Source organism: Zonotrichia leucophrys, chromosome 3 (genome assembly GCF_028769735.1).
Source record: "Zonotrichia leucophrys gambelii isolate GWCS_2022_RI chromosome 3, RI_Zleu_2.0, whole genome shotgun sequence".
Classification (NCBI taxonomy): domain Eukaryota; kingdom Metazoa; phylum Chordata; class Aves; order Passeriformes; family Passerellidae; genus Zonotrichia; species Zonotrichia leucophrys.
The window spans coordinates 3,633,554-3,655,170 of NC_088172.1; the positions used below are offsets into that span (position 1 = coordinate 3,633,554).

The 21,617-nt window shown below is 40.3% G+C and overlaps 1 protein-coding gene and 1 pseudogene across 5 annotated transcripts in view; one reads left to right on the forward strand and one right to left on the reverse strand.

The window, feature by feature from the left end:
- KLHL32 (kelch like family member 32) overlaps positions 1 to 17,749 on the reverse strand; it is a 122,386-nt gene extending 104,637 nt beyond the window's left edge. For 2 of the 5 annotated variants that reach the window (XM_064707261.1, XM_064707262.1), the window contains exon 1: positions 17,472 to 17,749. The gene's annotated coding sequence lies outside the window, so the exon portion shown is untranslated. Of the gene's footprint in view, positions 1 to 8,871; positions 8,965 to 9,316; positions 9,433 to 17,471 lie in introns of all 5 variants that reach the window. The other 3 variants (XM_064707255.1, XM_064707254.1, XM_064707252.1) reach the window with 3 other exon arrangements.
- A 1,505-nt stretch (positions 17,750 to 19,254) lies between these two features.
- LOC135446332 (kinesin-like protein KIF11-A) lies at positions 19,255 to 21,108 on the forward strand (annotated as a pseudogene).
- Positions 21,109 to 21,617: the final 509 nt, after the last annotated feature.

Sequence of the window (21,617 nt, forward strand, 5' to 3'; positions counted from 1 at the left end):
CCCAACTGGCTCAGCCAGTCTCTGCAGGAAAGGTGCTCCAGCCCTTTGACAACCTTTGTGATCCTTCCCTGGACCCTTTCTAACAAGTCATCACTCCTTGTATTGAGGACCTCAGAACTAGATATATAATTGGCTTATGGACTTTTCCTCCACTCTTTCAATGTAAGACAACAAAGATATTTGCAAACTCCTTCCTGTTATGAGAAAAGATTTCTGACAGCTTTAAGCAAATTGGGCAGAGTGTGATTCACCTCGATAACGAAACACATTTTGATGAGGCCAAGAGGGAAAGAAGTAGGAAGAGGAAACAAAAACAGAATGGAGGAAGCTGGTGATGAAGACCAGCTACAGCTATTTCCTGGGCTTCTTCTTTTGCAAAGGGGTAGTGGAAACAGGGGAATAGTACACAGTACTAAAATCAGATGAGTATCTGAGAAAATATAGTAGAAATAATGGATTTTTCTACAGTGCAATCATAGGAAGAGAAGCCAGAGGTCATCAGGGAATGATTCTAATTACTGGACAAGAAGACTGAATGCTCAGGAGAGCAGACTGGGAAAGCACACAGAACAAAGGCAAAGAGACAAGGGCAGGGAAGATCCTGGGCTAAAATGTGTGCATGTCAAAACCATCAGATTTAGAAGCATGCAAATAAAAGAACCAATGTCTATAAAAGCCTATTCCACCTAGATTTTAGACTAGAAATCAAGATCACCAAGTTTTGCACTTTTTTTTTTTGTGGAGAAACAGCTGCAGAACATTTGCTTTCCCTTTCTGCTGACTGTGATGGATTATAGTGAATAATTCCTGACAGTTTACTTATCTTAGTGCTAATGGTTCCAATCATGATGCTCTTCCATTCAATTGGTACAGCTCTTCAAGATTTTTTTCATTTACCTTTGAAAAAGTGTCAAAGGATTACATGCTCATGAAACTAAGAATGCTAGAAAAGGCAAACAGCTATGTGCTCCAATACCAAAACTAAAGTTCCTTACAATCAGCTTACTACAAGAAAAAGCACAGGTATTCCTAATTCCATCACTTCTTAAAACTTGAATGTTTGAACTCCCTTAGGGCCCTTTTTCTACCCTTAAATTGCATCAAAACTTCTAAAAGCCTGGCTAATGCCATTCCAGCATAAACTCTTGTATTACAGGGATGCCTGTATTACTGTTTAGCTTTAAGGTCCTTCAAGTATAAAAGGAATTTCTACATGTAGCTTTTCATAATTGATTTAGAAGTTTAAGTAGGAGTGACAGGACCTGAAGTTAGCTAGAGCTCTGAAGTGAATCCATCTAATTTAGACCTTTTCCTTACAAGAAACTCAGATCCACTGAAACACTTCTTTACTAAAAAGATATATTTGATTTAAGCATTAAAGAAATCTAGTTTGAAAGAGAAAAGCAAAACTAATTAGATGACCAGAATAAATAATATTTACAGATAAATTCTGTTTGTGGGTGAGAAGCAGTGGGAGAGAGGGGAGAGGGTTGCCAGTTTCCAAGTTCTATCACGCACTGCAATCACAAAAGCCATAAGCAGGGAAGCCTGTACAGTCATCTCTGCTTCTAGCTCTTTACCCTATTTTACACTGCCTTCTGCAGATTAAAAAAAAAAAAAAAAAAAAAAAACCCACCAAAAAAAACCTTGTATTTTAGGAAAGACAGAATTTCCATCATGTCCATATTTTGTTACTGTAAGACCACGATTTCATATATTCACCACCAGCAACATGGTTACACAGTCACTGCTACCGCTAGCCTGGTCTGGGATAAGCAAAGTGGCACTGAAAATGTCAGATGGATTTTTTGCACCCACAGACAAAAATCTGCAGGAGCTTTGCTATACACACAGGACTGTACAAACCTTACTTGGACAAAGGAGAAAGCTCCTACCATATTAGAAGGAAAAATGCTCTCAGCTCAAGAGAGATATCAATGGGCAGATTTACTCAAGGAACTGTGGCCTTCTCCCTGCTCCCTGTGAGTACAATCTGCCAGAGTGTGAGCTTTTGAAGCATTAGGCCAGTTGGGAATGGTACAGTTCCTACCACAGGAAGCTGTGGTTCACTTATCTGCTGGGAACACAAGGGAAAACATCAGGACACCCAACCTCATATGCTGGAAAACAGCAGAATGCCCTGACCAAGCTGAGATAGAGTTAGTGGATTCTTTTTCTCCAAGGATTTATCCAGAATCTAGATTTCATATTATAGTATTTTACTGAAATAGGAGATCTTTTTTCTCTCATCTTTACTCAACACGTTTCATTTCTAACACAGACTTTATTCAATGTACCAGACCAGCTACATAGAAAATGTTCTGATATTGACCACTGTCATTAAAACCCAGTGTCAATACAACAAATAAAAATTCCCTCACAGCAGAAGGGACATACCAGATAGAGAGGGAAGGTGACAGGAAATATAGTCTAAAAAAACTCACAGTGAAGATGCATATATTTGTAGCATGAGTCATAACTTTGACAACATCTCAAGAAATTCAGTTTGAGGAAATCCTTTTTCCTAAAGAAAAATATCACTCTAATTAAGCTCTATCATATAGGTTAATAGAGAAACATATAAGTTCTTGCTTGGCAACATCAGATTTTTAAATGTGCTCTATTCTCTGCTTTTCAGAGACAATCCAAGAATTCATGCTTCTTTAAATCTGTGTGTACCTAAATCCTTTGGGTACACACAAATTTAAAGACAGACTCAGATCCATTTTTAGGCAAATGTTGCATCAATACTTCTTAGATTATTTAAACAAACAAAAAACCAAAACAAAACCACAAAACAACAAACCCAACCAAACAAAATAAAAGCTACATTTCAAAAGAGAAGTAAAAACTCTTCTTTTAAAACAAGTTGGTGTTTAAATTCCCAAGGCCACCTATAAAAGACTGCATAAGGCTACACTTACTAGCAGAAGGGAAGAATTTAATACTTGTACACTTCTGATTTTATCAGTTAAATTGACATCTTGTTCTTCCCTTTATATACATGCAAGCAACTTGCAGCTTGTTGAGTCGTTGTTCTGAAGCATCTGTCGCTACCAGGACACTAAACTGGTAAGTTCAGCAAGCCTCTAGGGTTTGTGAATACTGCTCCTAGAACCAAATATCAGATGATTCATTAAGACAGACCTACATGCCTAACTGAAGTTTGTGAATTGAATGCAATCACTAGAATCCCACCCTATTTGAGAAAGCTAAACAGTGCCAAGCAGGATGAAAAAATAAAAAAGGCATTTGTTTCCTTGTTTCTAAAACAATATTTACTTTTTAATTTTAAGGGCAATAATTACCTTATAAAAACCACCAAGTACTACAAATAGCTACTTATAATTCAAGTTAAAACACTGTTTCTTCTATAACTTAATGGGCATACATTAACAGACATGGAATTCCTGTTGAACACTAGAAAATGCTATTTACTGTGAGGAATTGTTAAACATCAGAACAGGGTGCCCAGAGAGCTTGTGGAGTTTTCATTCTTGGAGACATTCAAAACACTTCTGGACACCATCCTGGACAATCTGATCTAGCTGACCCTGCTTTGACTAAATTATGTCAAGAGGTCCTTTCCAACCCAGACAATTCTGTTCTTTGTGAGCTTCTCTGTGGTACAGCAGAGAAGACTATAAATGTACTACAAGCATGCAAGAGCATATGAGTCCCATATGAACTATTTATTCCACATTCCAATCTTCTTGAAGACACTTTATCTCATAAAGGGAAGCAGAAGGGGCAAAAGGGGGAAATTCTATCAAAACCATAGCAAACACACATGCCTCCACATCTCTGCTAGGTGTCCCAGTAGGGCACATTTATGAGTTTCAGTCTTTTCCATTTATTGGAACTGCCTTTAAACTCCTGTCTAGAAATAATACCAATCCAAACCAAATGTACTGTAGCACCAAACACTTCTTTTGTCATAAGCAAGTAGTTTTTCCTTTTAGGTTTTTTTTTTGAAGGATAGGAAAACTTGGTGGCAATACATGTGCAACTACTGTATATGAAGTTTGATGATTATTTCACTTGATAACCAAAAATAATACTTTGTAAGCAATATATACATTAAAAAACCTTTAATTTAAAAAAAAAAATCTTTCCAATTAAACTCAAATAAGACTTGAATTCAGTTGATAATATACAGAAATGTACTGTTGTTGTAATCTTCACTGCAGTGTTGTTCTTGCCTCTCTGCTGGGGCTCTTCTCCATTCTCTGCAGCACAGTCCTTCCTGTCTTCTCAGGGGCTCCTCCTGGGCTCTTGACCCACCCCTATTTATTTCAGTTATCTTCACGAGCTACAGCTGCTGCCCAACTAAGGACCCTGCAGCTGCAGCTCGTTTGGAGCAACTCGGACCCACACAGATCCCACAATACAACATATATTCAGGCCCCCACATTTCCCCCCTTTTCTTTTAACAATTATACAATTACAATATGCATACAGTCCCAGCTCTCAGCTGTCCTAGATACATACATAGAATATATGCATATCCCTATACAGTCCCAGCTCTCAGGCTGCCACAGCTCTCGGCTGTCTTTCGATGTTCCAAGGCTCTTTTCTTTAAAGGCCATATTCTTCCAGCTTTCTGCTGCTACAGCTCCTTAATTCAAAGGCCATATTATATTCTACAGTCCCAGCTCTCAGGCTGCCACAGCTCTCAGCTGTCCTATCTTCTATAGTCCCAGCTCTCTGGCTGATATTCCAAAGTCCCAGCTCTCAGGCTGCCACAGCTCTCGGCTGTCCGGGGGATTCCATACCTTCTTTCAATGTTTGGTTGCAGTGCTCTTCATCACACGGGGCACCAGTTGTTGTAATCTTCGCTGCAGCGTTGTTCTCGCCTCTCTGCTGGGGCTCTTCTCCATTCTCTGCAGCACAGTCCTTCCTGTCTTCTCAGGGGCTCCTCTTGGGCTCTCGACCCACCCCTATTTATCTCAGTTACCTTCACGAGCTACAGCTGCTGCCCAACTAAGGACCCTGCAGCTGCAGCTCGTTTGGAGCAACTCGGACCCACACAGACCTTACAATACAACATATATTCAGGCCCCCACATACTGTTATTTCAGACCCTGTAGATTATCTAGGACATCTTCCTGGGTAGATAAGAAAGATGACATGGGACATAGAGGACATCCAGTCGCCTCTGCATCAGTATCTCAAGTGGCACTAGACATTCCTATTCCAGAGAGTAAGCTGAGCCCTGAATGACTCCTGACAAAGAGCAAAAAGAATTTATTTTCCTTAACTAAGGTGCAGTGAGGGTATTTTCAAAGTTTTCCAACAGATGGTCATCAACCAAAAGAAATCCAAGCAATTTAAAGCATCTTGAATAAACTTCCAACAATCAATAAAAGTTTTGCTTTTAAATGTAATGTTTCTGATAAACAAATGTTAAGGCAACAAATTAGAATGCACCAGAATTGAGTCACACTAAGAATTTTTCCTTCTGGAAAGATAATTCTGCTAACTATGATATCTGGGAAAGCTGCTGCTCCTAGAGGCCACAGAGGACATCTCCATCAAAACCACATTGCCAGGTAGAGCAGAAAAATCAAAACAAAATGAAACTATGAATTACCAAAGGGACAACAGTGGCCTATTGCTGTTACTACCATATCCCAGAAAACAATGAATATTTTCCGGGACTCTAAAAGAGAGTCCTGAAGAGATTTCTTCCTCCAAATCTCTTCTTCATGGACACTTGTAAGGCCAACATAATCCCTTCATTCCTAAAAATGTATTAAAGTACTCAAAGAAGTCAAAGCTCTAACTAAAATCGAAATATCCACAATATATTTAGCAAAACACAGAGTTACCAAGCTTGTATTACACAGGTTTGGGTACAGGTGTTCACTTCAGTGTTGGCTGGTTTGGGATATTTTTGGTAGTGGAAGAAAACTTTCATCACACAACTCATTTGACTAGATCTTACATTATTAATTGCTTTAACTGTGCACTTTATGTACAAGATCTCACATTAGCATTTTAAATTATTTAAAAGACATTAAATATTGCTGGTACCAGCAGGATCAGAGATTAACTTCTTAATAATCACTCTCATTTGAGAGTAAACCATTTGATTCCAGCTGCTATGAACTTTTAAACAAGAAAAAGCAACATTTGCTGACACAAAAGGGACAACCAACTCCGCAAAAGAATGGTGATAAAATTAAACTGCCTATGTCAAAAAAACCCAATATTATTCTATACTACACATGTGGCAAAATTTTAAAAATTTCACTTGCTTGGGAGAAATCTGAATTACTGTATTTTCCTATATTATTCTAACTTGTATCAGAATCAGATGCATCAGAACATTTCCACATCAGCTGTATCAGAACACTTCCACATCATTTTTACTCCAGCCACTTTTTCATTAGTTGAGATTCCCAGCCTCTATTCCCACATGGAAGCTATCTAGGTTGCTTTTATATTTGGACCACAGCAAAGAATAAAATTTAAATGTATCACTGTTAGTACACCTCTATGGGACAGGATCCTTAATATCAACTGAATTTCTACATCAAAATTAGACACAGACTGATTTAGGAAGGAAAATTCTAATACAGGTTCTAACACTAGAGAATAGTTTTGTGGAAACCACAGGTGAGCTGTGATTAGAAAATAAACATTTTAAGTTTTGAAATAGCCAAAATAAACCAGTCATGGTGGTCTCCTTCCCTGTCACCAAATGTTTCTCCTGGAATAAAACTGTACCTGAAGCTCTCACCTCACAAAAAAAAAAAAAAAAAAAAAAAAAAAGTTTATAGGGCTGAATATTACTGAGAGAAGCCTGAAAACATAATCTAACACCAGGCTTATGACTCCTACTGGGGAATGTCTGAATAAATGTGATTACTGATGTCTGCGAACTGACTTTTAGACTTTGAATGCTTGAGAATGACAATGCTAAGACTAAAAGCCATTCAATGAGATAACAAGTAGAAGCCATTCATCAGTGCCTTGAGCTGGGAACAGAGACACACTGGCCCAAAAAATGCTGACTGGCACAAAGATGGCCTGAAGCACCCCCTCCTTCCCTCCAATGGCCAAGCCCAAGGATACTGCAGATACATCCAAGGACTAAGACGATAATTAAATTGTGCTTGATTTCTCTTTATCAAATGGCACACACACACAAAAAGCTGGATTTGAATCAGAGAATTTGCAGGGGACAGACTGCTCCTCACCTTGCCAAGGAACTGAGCCATTGCATTGTACATGATCCAGCACTCTAAGCACACATTCACTGCTCCTTTTCCATCTCTGGACAGTAAGGTGTCTAATGCAGCCAAGAACTGCAGGACTACTTCAGCCAGGTTTATTCATTTACCTCAGTTATTCAACATTACAGCCACCCCCCAGAAACAATCAGGAGACAACTGATCTCCAATAAATAAATAAATAAAGTCTGAAAGATCTCTCCCCACCTTGAAAGCGCCTTAACCTGTTGCTCTTAGAGTTGCAGTCACTGAGCATATAGGAGCTCTTGCATCACCACTAGGACTGGCTTCACCACTAGCTTGCTCTCAGGCTAACTCTTGGTTATATTTGAAAAACAGATGCAAGTCTTTACCTCTGAATTTATATCAATTTCAAGAAAACCAAATAAAGGCTCTTGTCACCTTTTCTTTTCAGGAGAGAAAGAGCACAATCTGCACACTAATTAGAACTAAAAGCTATTTATGAAATTCCTACAGTAAGTGCTACTGGCAACACAAACATCTCAAAGATGAATCAAAGTCTGATGCAGCAATACTATTAGGACTCAAAGTTTCCCCAACTTATTACCACGCAAGTCTGGCCTTTGAAGTCTATTTCTCACAGAGAGAGAGAGAGAGAGAGAATAAAATTTCTGAATCTGGACTGGAGTTTACTGACCTGCAGCTCCCAAGGGATCACCACCTCACCTGCACTCAACATAGCCCAATGCAGAGGCCTGCAGACATACAAGTAATTTCTCAACACGTTACTCACACAAAATACCACACCACAAATAATGCTCCTACACATTTTGCCAATTTGTTCAGAGCTTAGTGGGTATCTCTACAGAGCACAGCCAACTGGTATGCCCTAATGTAGAAGGTTTCATCTCATCTCTTCCTTCTGTAAAAAATATTTGTTTTTCCTACCATCACAGTCACAAAGACATTTGATTTGAGCTATTAATACAATCTCTCTGCCTACTTGGCTCCAGTGGAACCCTACAACCAAGAGATTCTATGTGAAGAACCTAAGATTGCTGAAGTTATATTTTCATTCCACACAGGAAATAACTAAGAAAGAGATTCAGCCTTAGCCATTATTTTTATTACCATTTTGTCAGCTCCATTCCAAGTCTGAGTCTAGTCTCACTTTTAAGGCTAGAGACTCTTTGGTATATTGCTGTAGTTCTATGAAAACTACAAAAAAATTTGCAAAAAAGTCAACATGAGTTATCAGCTACTAAGATTCTCAGACTTTACTCAATCACAAAAACTATGTGTACAAATAAAAACAGAATATTGATTTTGGGGTTTGGTACTATTTAACTACTTTAAAAAATCCATAAATCTATCCTTCAGCTACCCAACCGGAAACGCCCTATTGCCTACCTATCTCATTATACTGTAATGTTAGACTCAAAAAATCCCAAGAAAACAAAATAATAAGGAAAATAGCTTCCTTGTAGTGGGTAATAATCTCATTGAGTACTAAAAGAAGAGCTTTCCTTGTGGGAAAAGGTTTGTTAGGGGATTTTTGAAACAATTCTTTCCTTTAGCTAACTACAGCATATTAAGTGACTAAGATTGTTAACAGTCAGAAACAGGTAGCAAATGTTCTTGGGAATATCTTGGGGAGATACAAAAGACTCACAGCAGTATTGAATGCAGTGAAGATTTTCACCCTTCTCGGAGGCTGGAGTTGGTTAAAATCATTTGCCCTTCTTTTCTTTAGATTTTCTAAACTCTGAAAACAGGAGAATATGAAATGTTACAGAAATTCATCCCAGGTTCACAAACAGTGTTTTTCAGTATTTGAAAATTACTTGCTTCTTTTGTTCACAGTCTCTTCTGCCTTTGCAAAGCATGAATAACAGCCCATCTTTTATTTGTTTTCAGTTTCTCACAGAACCAGTTTGTTATGACTGCTCTCTCCTACACAAAAGCTGGTCAGGGCTTCCAAACACCCTTCTGTTTATTTATGGCAAGCTGCAGTGTAAACATTTGCTTACTACAAATCAGCGCCAGAAATTGCTAAATAAACCCACTGTTTTAACACCTTTTACCCCCGACTATATAAAAGAAAACTTAACACTTACAGTCCACATGCCTTTCTCTAGTCTGCATATGTTCATCACAGGTCAAAGCAACTTTCTCTTCTTTCAAGACAGAATGGCTACAAGTTCAGCTTCCACACTTCCTTCTTTTGCCTGACCTGGTTTAAGAGCGCAAGAGAGACTTCTGTGGGGCTGCTTTTTAATTTTTAGGGGGAGGTTTTTTATTTTTTCTTAAAGCTCTAAGAGACATGCTGGTGATCCAATCCCCATCGTGCCTCCACAAACAGCGATGCCAGCAAAGCACACAAGCAAGAAGCTGCAGCAGGAGGGCAGAGGGATCAGGAGTTCCTCAAGCCAGTACAGCTGCAGAATTTCTTGTGTCAAAACAAGATGCATAAGGTGTCACAAACCCATTAGATGGAATTTTCTGATAAAGTCTGGTTCTTCTGACAGTTTTCAAATGTGTGTAACAGAGATAAAGAGATGGAAAATAACCTCAGTCGACAACAGATAGAGGGGCTTTTTCCCCCTTCAAATAGAAGGTTCTGAATTTACAGCTCAAGATTTTCTTCAAACATCCCCTAGCCCTCCTTGGTCTGGGACACAACTTTTCTTTACTTGGAGAAAAATTGCTTTTTCAAGGAGAAATACCTAAAATTAAGATATTAAATAAATTTTAACCTCTGGTCTTTAATTAAGAGCAGAAATTGAATTATAAAAAGAATGAACAAGTGTTTAGACTTCTGTACCTTCTCCAGGTCTAAGCAGAAGAAACACTTCTTTCCACACTTTTTCCTTTCCTCCCATAGACTATACCAACTAGCTCAGAAAAAAAATCAAATAAAACAAAACAACCAAAGTCACAAAACCCCAAACAAACAGCAGAATCCCACCCTTCCCTCTGACATCTTTAGATCCCTGTAGCTATAGTACCACCTTTTTTTTTTCTTCCTTTTAGGTGTTCAGGGCTTGATCTGGTTTGCTATGGGCTACTTGGTGATCACACAGTAATTTCCCTCACTACCAGGGCCAAAGAATAAATACATCAGGAACTAAAGACACAGCCTATGAAAATTCACTCCTTGGGTTTTCCACGACAATTTTCAACACTCAAAGTACACAGGCCAGTGACAGGACAAAATGCAGAAACAATGTGTAGTTCACAGAATCAGCCTATGCCACTGAAGATGCTTTGACTCCTCTCCCCCTGCATGCCCCATGCTCTGCCACACAGTATTGCCCTAGAGCACAGGTGATATTTGTGTTGCCACTGGTGTCATGGTACAAACCCAAAGTGACATCCCACAACAGTGCCCACAACCAGACAAAATGCAGGCACTTGCTCTACTCCTCCAGCTCTGCAGTATGTGCAGACGGATGGGGAAGGCTGGAGGTGTTTATGTCTAAAACTGCTACAAATTACAGCTGACAAGGTTCTGCTACGAGAGCCTTAACTCTCCTCACCTACCCAGCAACACCACTAAAAATCAATTCAAGTCCATAGTGCAAGAGTTAGTTCTAATTAGCAAAGACAGTAAATTCAAACAGCCTGTCTTAGCAGCTTTCCAGCCTTTAAGGTAGAGTTGCACTATGGTGGATTGGGAAGCCTGGGGAAATATGAACAGCTGCAAGGAATACAAACTTCACTAATTTTGTCTATGACTTGCTCTCATCTGCTGTCATTTACATGCAGAGATGTGAAGCATGCAATCTGATGCCATTGTGCATGATCAACCTGATCAAAAGGTCTTAAAGAAATTGAACAAATTTAATAAAAAGAAACAAAACAAAAAAACTAACAAAAAAAAAACCCAAAAAACCCCACACAAACAAAAAAAAAGAAATTGCATAATTCAAACTGAATATGTACCTGAGGACCCAGTCACACTGGTCCAGGAGAGCTTCCTCCTGTAATAGGTAGCAGCCCTGGCTACCAAAACATTTTGGAGTTTGACTTACTCTCTAATGCTGAATTCCTTCTTCTGTTTCACCTCCATTCATAGTTATCCTCCCTAAGTAAGCAAGCAAGCAAAGCACATCTAGTTCTTCTATTCACATTTCAGCAACATGTAAGTTTCTGCAATTCTGTGAGTGTGTTTGGAGGATGGAGTCACATACATGAAATGCAAATGGACAAGACTTCACTTGCATTGCCATCATTCAATTTCCTACACACCTTCTCTACAAGCAATTCCCTACACTTTCCCTACTTTCCCTTTTGCATTTATATGCAAAAGTAACCCCAGACCACAAGAAATGCCAAGTGTACTTCAATGTAACCTCAGTGAGGATGGGAAGCCCAGCACAGCAGGGGCATGGCACACTCTCCAGTGCACTCCTCAGTGCTGATGCACTAAGGCTCAACCAGAAAGGAGTTCTGATCCCTTCCTGTTTGTCTGAGTTTTCTACAGAAACAGAAAAAGTGAAAAAAAAAAAAGGGAAGTTCAGCTAAGGAATACACCAAACTCACAAAGCAGGTACTTTTATCCCCTCAAGAAGGCAGCACATCAGTTCAGCCTTGCTCTTGAGACCTCTATTTTGATCTCCACAGATCACTGAAGTTCAAGTCCCAGTTCTGTTCTGAAAATATCACCTCAGTTCTTTCTTTTTCCTTGTTGTTTTATGCAACTAAAATATAGGTCAATGATTGAAAGGGGGCTTTCAAAACTAACAGAGAAAAGGCAAAAATCACCGGAGATGTATCCCCTCAAAAGGAGAACCACCTTCTTATTGCTTTAAAGACGTAATTTTAAAATCTGTATTAGATTAGGGAAAAACTATTATTAAAGACACTGTCTTATAAATGCAGTTGTTGGGGAAAAAAAACATTAAGACCAATTTTAGAAAACTTCAAAAATAAACCTGGAAAATATACATTCCACATATCCTGATGACATTTCTTCAACCACGGGTTTTTATCTGTTTTGTCTTAATAGGTCAGGTAGAGGCACAGTTTAGCTTACAAAGGGCAGCAGCCCTTTTACTTTATTTGACCTGAAGTGAAACCTGATGGAAAATGTTTCAGACATAATAAGGCCATAAGCTTGCTCACATCTTCTTCAAAATGTGTTATTAATCTAAGCAATGCTGCTTTCACTTAAGCAATCACTTTAAGAAAACAAACAAAACATACAGGACAGAAATCAAGCCTTAACAATGGTGCAGAAATGGACCTCAATAAGTCTGAGATATGATACCTTCAAAACAAAACCCCTCTGCAATCCAAACTAGTGATGCTGAGAATTTTTTCCAATATGTTTCTTACCAAAGACTGGAATGAAAGGTTATTCTGGAGCCATAAGGGGTTAAAAAAAATTCAAGAGTTGACTACTGAGTGGAAAAATCCACAATCTTAAGATCCATCCTAAACAATCACAGCACTCAGGAAAAACACAAAAGTGAATTAGGCTCCAACATTACAACATCTATACTGTCAAATACCACCACTATATGTATCATTCCTGTCAGGAAAAACAAAGACAGATGGTTGTAGAAAAAGACACTCTTCAGAACAACCTGAACTTTCACGTACTGACGAATCAAAATATTTACAATATTTATCCCCCTACAGCGCTCATTCCCTACAATTAAAGCTCTTCTAAACTGCCACAGCATATTGCTACGGAAATTTTGGCAGAACAAATCCTTAATTTACATAACTCTTGAGAATAGTCACCTAACTTCGAGGAAGAAAAATCATGCATTCTCAAACATTATTGATGTTCTGAAGCCTCTGATTTATTTTATTCATAATTTTTTATATATTTGCTTTCTCATCAGAGGGAAATATCCAGCTGTCAATAGCAAGGTCAACAGCTTCCAACTGGCACGAGGGTGACTGGAATTTGCACAGCATTCACTACTGGAATGTCACTTTCTGAAACAGCATCTTTCCTGTCTCAAGCCGAAGGAGAGCTGTATTTCAAAGATCTAATAGCGGATGTAGGGCCAGAAAGACCCCTTGGTACTGCCCCAGTTCCCACGAGCTCTCTGCCCTCAGTGACCACACAGCCACGAACAGCAAGGAGCACAAAAGGTCTCCTAATTCAGGTACCTCGTCTGTGAACGCCCTGCCCCAGAAAGGAAGATGAACATTGCAGGGGCACAGCAAGCCCAGCAATGGACTGCAGGGTTGAATCTTAGCTTAGAGCAAATTTTTATAGTTAAAATGCAATTAAAACTTGTCTGATAAATCTTGACAGAACATTTGTCTAGAATCTAGAACACAGACTAGCAGCTGCCCAGAACCTGCCACAGCTCCTTTCTGGACTACATTAGAAATTTCCCTTTCTATATAGGTCAGGCAGATTCAGGGTGGCTGGTTCACATGGGAACACCCAGAACCAGGAATTTCAAAGCTCTCCTGGTCTTACAGTTTAAACTGTCAAACCCCAACAGAATTGCTTCATTTTCTTCTCTTGAAGCTACCTCCCAGATCAGCCTCTAGTCCCTGAAATTTCTTCAGGCTTAGCAGGAATGCCTCTCGAAAAATGGTCCATTAAGTATGCTTCTTCTCAATTTGAAGGTTCTAACTGTTCAAAGCCCAGAATTCAGTCAGGGGTAAAACCCACACATGAGACAAAATGTAAAATTAAAAAAAAAAAAAATTAAAATAATCAAAAGACCCTGTGAAGGGTTTCTACTCTTTACTTATTTTCAGTAATGAGAATTTCATCCTAAAATTTCAAAAATCTCTTGGGAATAAAAGCATCCCATCTACAAGCAGACAGTCATGCAATACAGTATGCACACGGAATGCCAGAGCAGCAGACCTCATTTTATTTCATAAGCAGTCAAAAAGCCGTCACAGTCAGAACACAAAGAAATGAGGGCTTAGAAATCACTATGTCAAGGATTCTGTCTTTCACTACTAAGTATAAGCATCAGATAATTCAACAAATTTGAGGGGATATACTAGCTCTACCAGTTAGTAATATGAGGGTGGGTTTGCGCTTTTTTTGTGTGGGGAATAAACTGTAAAAAAATTTAAAATTAGGTTTCTAAAACTTCAATAATTTCTTAGGAAAATCTTACCGTTTTTAGCCTTTTGGCTAAAATTTGTTCCTCTATTTCCAAAGAAGAGAGATTGAAAAAATTCAAACATAAAACTCTCTCCACTTCTGCAATCAGAGTAGTCAGAGTAATTGAGGTCCTAAGAACAGAGAACACTGGCAAGTATCATACGAAAGTCTTAGACAGATGAGAAATATGAAGGATAATTCTTTTTTTCAATAAAAGAATTAAAATGAGACAAATACATGGTTGCTGTAGGTAAGTATAATTACACTGCATGATATTTTTGTTTTGCTAGTTTTTCCCATTAATTGTCATCTGTTCTCACACAAGTGATTAAATTAATTTCATTTTTTCACTTAATCCAATTTCCACTTCTAGTTCAATTTATAATCATCACTTCCCCATGCTAGTGTGTCATTAAATTACCGTCATTCTTGACCATTAATCACATCATATTCCAGTCAGCAGAATCAATCAAAAATACCACAGCAGTGCCATGGATTTCTTATTAAATACAGTCCTTTTTGCTGCTTTGTAGAAGCTGATCTTCAGTGTCAGAAGCTGTTACACAAAGTTCTGACTTTTCAGGCAAAAGAAAAATATTCTGAATCAAAAACAGACAACAAAAAAGTCCTTTTTTTTAAATGAACACAGCATTTTCTCTGTTCAAATTGCACTTACTTTACTTTGTAAGTGCCCACTGAAGAAATGACCCATGCCAGCATAAATTTCCATCACCTACTCATCTTGTAACCATACTTCTCCTTACTGTAAAATCAAAAGTTACTGCTCCCCTCAATAAAAAGAAAGGAAAAAAAAAAAAAACCAAGACCACCTCCCTTGATGCTACTCAAATTTCTTTGTATGTTCAAACTCAAATCCTGGGTGAAATTCACTTACACAATTGGCAATACACAGACTTTTCAACAGAAGTTGCCATCTTAAACACAGTTGTACATGTCCTATTTTAAAAAGAAGACAAGATTGAAGAAAGATTACAACTCCACTAGAAGATCAGAAGGAATATCATAATTCTTGTCCAAGGCAAGATTCTACACTATTTGTTCAGAGTCAGTTTGAAGCACACTCACTTCCAAGCTTGCTTTCATAAAAATATATCAATAACTTAAGTTTCTGCATGGTCATCTTTACTTTTAAAATATTCCATTGTATTCTGACAGTAAAAACAGTGGTTAATTTCATCTTGTGTGTGGTTTGTGCTGAGCTACAAAGTGTTAAATAAAGAACACTTCAATTTCCATATTAAAATTCCCTTCCCTAACAGCATTTTCTCCCGTTAATGAATGAAAGGTATACCTGCCAATCTAACTGGACCATATTCAAATAAACCCCAAGGCAACTTCTTTGCCTCTTGACATATCAGGAGTACAATCTTTGCCCCATCTGTCAATTCAATAGCTGCCCAAATGTACATTTTGTCCATGCATGCCTATACAGGAATTAACAGGGCCTTTTGTTGCTTGTATGTACAGTATAACACAATATTTTTATAAACATTGTAGACACCTAAAAAAAAAAAATCTTGTGCTTAGGAGATGTTAATTGGTACAACTACACTATTTTTAGTGTCCTACTAATCAACAGCTTATTATTCTCTAACAGTTTCTGAGAATACCCAAACCTAGCATAGTACTTTGTACATAATAACTGTAAAGTGCTTTGTGTCAAATGTGTCACAGTGTCAAATTATTCACAGTCTGAAAAACAGGCAAAAGATTAAAGGAGTTTTTCTGGAGCACTTTCAAAGTAAAGAAAAAATTTCTCAGTAATCATCTGTAAACTTGAATAACACAAGGAGATGTGACTGAGTAGCTACATATATATGGGTGGCTTTTTAAGCATCTGTGGTAACTGTATTACTTATTCAGCACATCACTGGATTTCTGTAGGATTTATTTAAACAACAAATACAGTTTTCAGATAAAAACTCTGAAGAATTGAACACGCCTCAGTGGTCTTGCTCCTGCCAACTGCTTTATGGAGGCAGATCCCAGAATCAACAGGAATTGGCAGGGCTCCAGTAATCCTTTACCCTATGTGCTACAGTTAACAGGATTGTGGCCTCTGGGTCCGCTCCTGGTCTTTTCACGACTGAACAAATGCTGCCATGAACATTTACTCAAACAAGACTAACCCCAACTTTCTTTTGAAACGTTTGCAAGATACTTTCCTAGCCCTACAAAATTGGAAAAAATCATGACAAGCTTTACAAACTATAGTCACGCGATTTGCTATGATCAACGTCTGCAGCTTATTTCCCGGCGGTAAGACTGAAACCACAATTCCATTTCTTTCCCGTTTCATTGCGGTGTCTGGTGCCAGGCACGCTGCTTGCCCGTGCTCGGTGTGACAGCCGTGGATCAGCTGTCACCGCGACCCCGCTCGCTCCGCGGGCGGAATCCACCCCGCGCCCGTGGCCTGGGAGAGCGGCAGCAGCGAGCTGAGCAATCGGCAACCTGCGGCATCGGCAGAACTGCTCCCGATCGACCGAACTGGAAATTTCCTGCCGGGAACCGAATCTTTCCCCACCATCAGCTGCAACCACCTGAGCAGCACCTTATCATTCGCGAGGGCTGCAGATCCAATGTTCCAGCAATCAGGGTGCCTGGATCACTTGCAGCTGCGAGCTCCCGCATATTTAAACGCCAGAGAAGAGCAAGAGCTTGATTTCTGTCAGCCAAACGGGTAGCTTCGAGTGCCGGCACACGAGAGCGCAGCTCGCACGAAGCCCCGAGCCGCCCCGCAGCGCCCGTGTCGCGGCGGCAGAGCCATCCATGTTTCACCGAGCCGCCGCCAGCCCGGCACCTGCAGCACGTCCCCACACAACCCCGCGGGAGCGGCACTCGCGGCGTCCCGGAGCTACCCCAGGCTCGGGCTCATCCTCCCCCCACGGCCGCTCCCCGCCGCCTCCTACGCGGAGCCGAGGCCGGCGGGAGCGCCGTTCGCTGCCCGGGGGCGCCCCGGCGGCCGGAGCTGCCGCTTGACCCGTCTCCCTGGCAACGGGGACACTCGCCCTCGCCGCCCCCTGCTCCCCAGCGGAGCCCCCTTCCCCAGAGCGGGGCTGAGCGCCCGGGGCCGCAGGGCACGACCGGCGGCCGCCCCCCGCCCCGGTCCCGGTTAGGTAACGCGGGCGCCGCCGCGGGCCCGGCCGCTCGCTCACCTCGGGCAGGTGCCGGGGCCGCGCACGGCGGTGGCGGCGCCGCCTCTCCGCTCCTCTCCGCCCCGCTCCGCTGCGCTCCGACGGCAGCGGGGGGACGAGCTGCGGGCCAGCAGCTCCCGCGCCGCAGAGCCGCCGTCCCGGCTGTGCCGCTCCGGTGCCCGAGCAGGAGGAGCTTCCCCGCCCCGCCCAGTGCGCAGCGGCGGCCCGGGAGGGCCGCACCTGCCGGAGGAGGAGGAGGAGGCAGAGGCGGTGTGTCGGCCGCTCCCGGGGCCGGGCAGGGCCGCCAGCGCAGCCCGCCGTGCCCCCGTGAGGCGAGGGCCCCCGCGGTTCTCAGCCGCCGGGGCCACGGCCCTGCGGGAGCGCTGGAGGGCAAAAGGCCTGGTTGAGTGAGCCCTTTAAGTAGCGCTAAGTTTGTAGGCGAGCACCTGCGAGGCGGGATGACGACGGGATCAGGAGGGCTGTCAGAGAGCCATTTGGGAAAAAGGATTTTAGAACAAGAGATACGGCTGGGAAGGATGAGGTCTCTGCAGGGTCAGGATCAGAGCACTGCATCCTAGCATAATAAGGCATCGCTGCTTTATCATCCTGTTATGGGGTTTAATGTGAATTTTTAAAAATCTTAAGTGCAAAAGTGATGAGGAACATCTGTCTGAGATACAAGTGCTGCACCACTGTATTTTTCCAAATGCCATCTTTGCAGGGACACAGGACCCATCTCTTCAGTGAGGCTCAGTAACAATGCTGTTCTTTCAGCCTCGCTTCATGAAACTGACAGGTGGCGAGAACTTTTCTTCCCGCACTCTCTAACTGATCCCATGGTTATGAAGAACATTCAGGAAAATTAAAAAATAAATCTGATGATTAGTGATCCACTCATAATCAGCAAAACTGGAACGTGCTTTAATATATAGGAGAAAATACAATTTTGAGAATTGCACAGAGCACCTCTACTTTTGAGCAGTCTTCATCTTGCTACTGGATTTTCTTAGGAGTTTAATTTCTGTTTTCTGATCTGTGAAGTTAATACAAAACCAGTAGATCCCAAAAAGCTCTGCTTCCCATCTCCAACATAACTCCATATTATATTTTACATACGTGTCACGTCAGAGGAGTTCTAGTTTTTTTCAGATGACAATTCCTTAAGACACTTTTACAGCATGCGGGTTGTCAGTTAAGCCTACTGACAGAAGAGTTGTTCTGTTGTAAGGTGTTTGTGAAAGGGATCTAGAAATGCCCCAATTCCTCATCTGCAGAGCAGACAGTAACATCTGGAAAGTTAGTTCACCAGTTGCAGTCTATGGAGTATTTTGGGTAGTTATGCAAAACTTCCCCAAGTCAAGGGTCAAGCAGCTTGGTGCTTATGCAGTGCAATACCAGGCAAAGGCCCTTTTTTTGTTACAAAACAGAGGCATAAAGGCAAGGCCAGTGCTTCATTAGAACCAGTTAATTCATGTGCAACACAAAACTGTTATGGCTACAATACCTTTCTTTGATTGCATCCAAGTGGGTTTCCAATGCCTCCAGAGAGGGATACTGCTTGACCTCCCTAGGCAGATTCCTACAGGACTTTGCCACTTTCAATATAAAGTTCTTCCTCTTGTTGAGGTGGAAGATCTTGTGTTTTTGTTTATGTTCACTGCTCCTTGTTCTGTTGCTGGACACTACTGAAAGGAGTCTGGCAATACAACATATTAAGTATTAGAAAAGTATTAAGTATTAGAAAAGTTACAGAGATTGACAATGATTTTTATTCTTTTTTTCTCTTTTTTTTTTCTTTGTAAAATTCTCTATTCTGGAAATATATAATGAAGAGCTTTTTTATCTTACTCCTATTCTCAGCTCTAGAGAAAGACTGCAGATGTTCGATGATCCCATATACAAGACACGTGTAAATGTAAAAGGCTCCAAAGAAATACCTGACCACAACAAAAATGAAGCCTACCAGATCTTGGAAAAAGGTGCAGCAAAAAAATCTATTGCAGCTACTTACATGAATGCATATTCCAGTTGATCCTGTTTTTCCTTTACCATTTGTATGAAAGTAACTCAAGCAGATGAACAAGAGCTTGTTGGAACTGGGAATATAGACTTGCATGAGGTAAAAACACTTCAGTTGATAAAAGAGTTTATGAAGCTGGAAATACCAAGTGATCTATCCTGAACCATGAAAGAGTTATTGCTGCTCTTGTGGAAGAAGACACAGAAGACATCCTAAGAGGATCCTTCACGACTCTAAGAGAACAAAAAGGACATCAGTAATAGCCAGAGTTTCTCCCACATCTATGAATCCCAAGGGAAAACAGAGTACAGTGGAGTATGCTCACAGAGCAAAGAACGTGTTGAAACCTTCAGTTAACCAGTCACTGCCAAAAGGAGCTGTTATTGAGGAAGATATTGAAGAGATTAAGCACCTGAAAGGAGACCTCTGCTGCACGAGAGTAAAATGGAATCTGTATTTTCATTCGTATAGCCCTTAAAAAAAAAGCTGAAAGTTTGGGAAGAAGAAGTTACAGAGGATATTGAGATAATGAGCACCATGGAAAAAGTAGTAAAAACAATCACTAAACCATTCTCAATTAATAAAAGCAATGAAACAATGAAAACAGATCTGCAACTCAAGGAGAAATAACTGAAATTAAGCACAGACAGATCTGCAAGAAACCAAGATTCCTCTAGCTCAGAAAGAATATATGGTTTCAGTTCTGAATACACAAAAACTTCCCAGCACATTTGGTCAGTACTGTTAAGATAAATCATGTTTTGCTTACAAAATTGTATCATAAGAGAGCTGTTGATAGCAGTGCTATCATCCAAATAGATTTGCAGGAGAAATTAATGTTCTGGTCAATAAAGTACAAGACTCAGTGAGAACTATCTGAAGCAGCAACAGATGTTGACATCTTACACATAATTTATAGGTGTCCTCGTATCTATCAGTTGTTCAGGAGATAATGTATTTGCACTAGTTGTATCAGGGTCTTTTAGCTCTGTTAAAAATTGCTGACCACTGAACTTTCTCAAGTGTCTGAAAATGTGTAACAAAATAGGACTGTGCTATTTGCTAGTAAAACTGAGCCATTCAGTCAAGTTGACTGAGAAGCAAATATCTGGATCAGCAGGAGCATTAAATATCTTGACAGCAATGGTAGAAATTGTCCTGGAACTAAACTGTTTGTTTCAGAATAACATAAGGAAATTTTCTGGTTGATGAGATCGAGGACCATAAAAACAATTAATATCTTCTTAGGAGATCTTTGTCTCACTCTGAAAAATTACAGAAACAGCCTGTGGTTTTTTTTTTTTTCTCAGATGCAAAGTACTTTGGGAATTTAGGAGAAGTGGAAATGGAAAAGTGTGTATATACAAAGAATGCAAATGAATTAGTGTCCTCACTTTAAAGCCAGCTGAACCTGTTGGCACAGGAGATGCAGAAGAACTCTAGCTTGTATACTGCCAAAAAATGCAAGTTTGATGACTGCCATCACTGTTGGGCAAGAAAATGTTTATCTGCAAACTACTGACCTAGCCAATAGCAAAACTTCTGCTTCAAAACAAGTTTACTGCATCTCTGGATAATTTCTTTCAAAAGCTCAAGGACATAAATGGTAGTTTATGGCCATATGTTTCATGGACATGAAAGAAGATGCTGGTAGAATCCATAGTCTGTTCTCAGCAACTTCTTAGCAATCTAAAAACTGCATTTCAGGATACTGGTAAATGGAGGGAATTTAAAACTGCTCAGAGAGTCAGCTTTATGGATCAGTAACAGTCCTTCTTCAGCAACAAGAAACAGCAGCTTCAGTGTTTGCAGTAGAGAACAGAAGGTTTATGATTGAGATCCGTAGTTTTTATTTGATATTTTGTTCTGCTTTAAGATTTCAGTAGATGCAGTTTGGAACTACTGCACTGTGAGAATATATCCTACAATACATTTTATTATATGCATATCAAGAATACAAATAGTTGTGTTCAAAGATCCTTGACATGCTTCTGGAACTAAAACAAACTAATTGCCAATTTTAAAAGCATTGGAATTCACCCATGAGAGCTACAAACCAATGGCCTATACTGACCTTAAAAAAGGAGAGAGTATGTGATGGTGCTGCCAGCTAGGTCCAGGGTCCACATCCCTGCTCTCATTTAGAG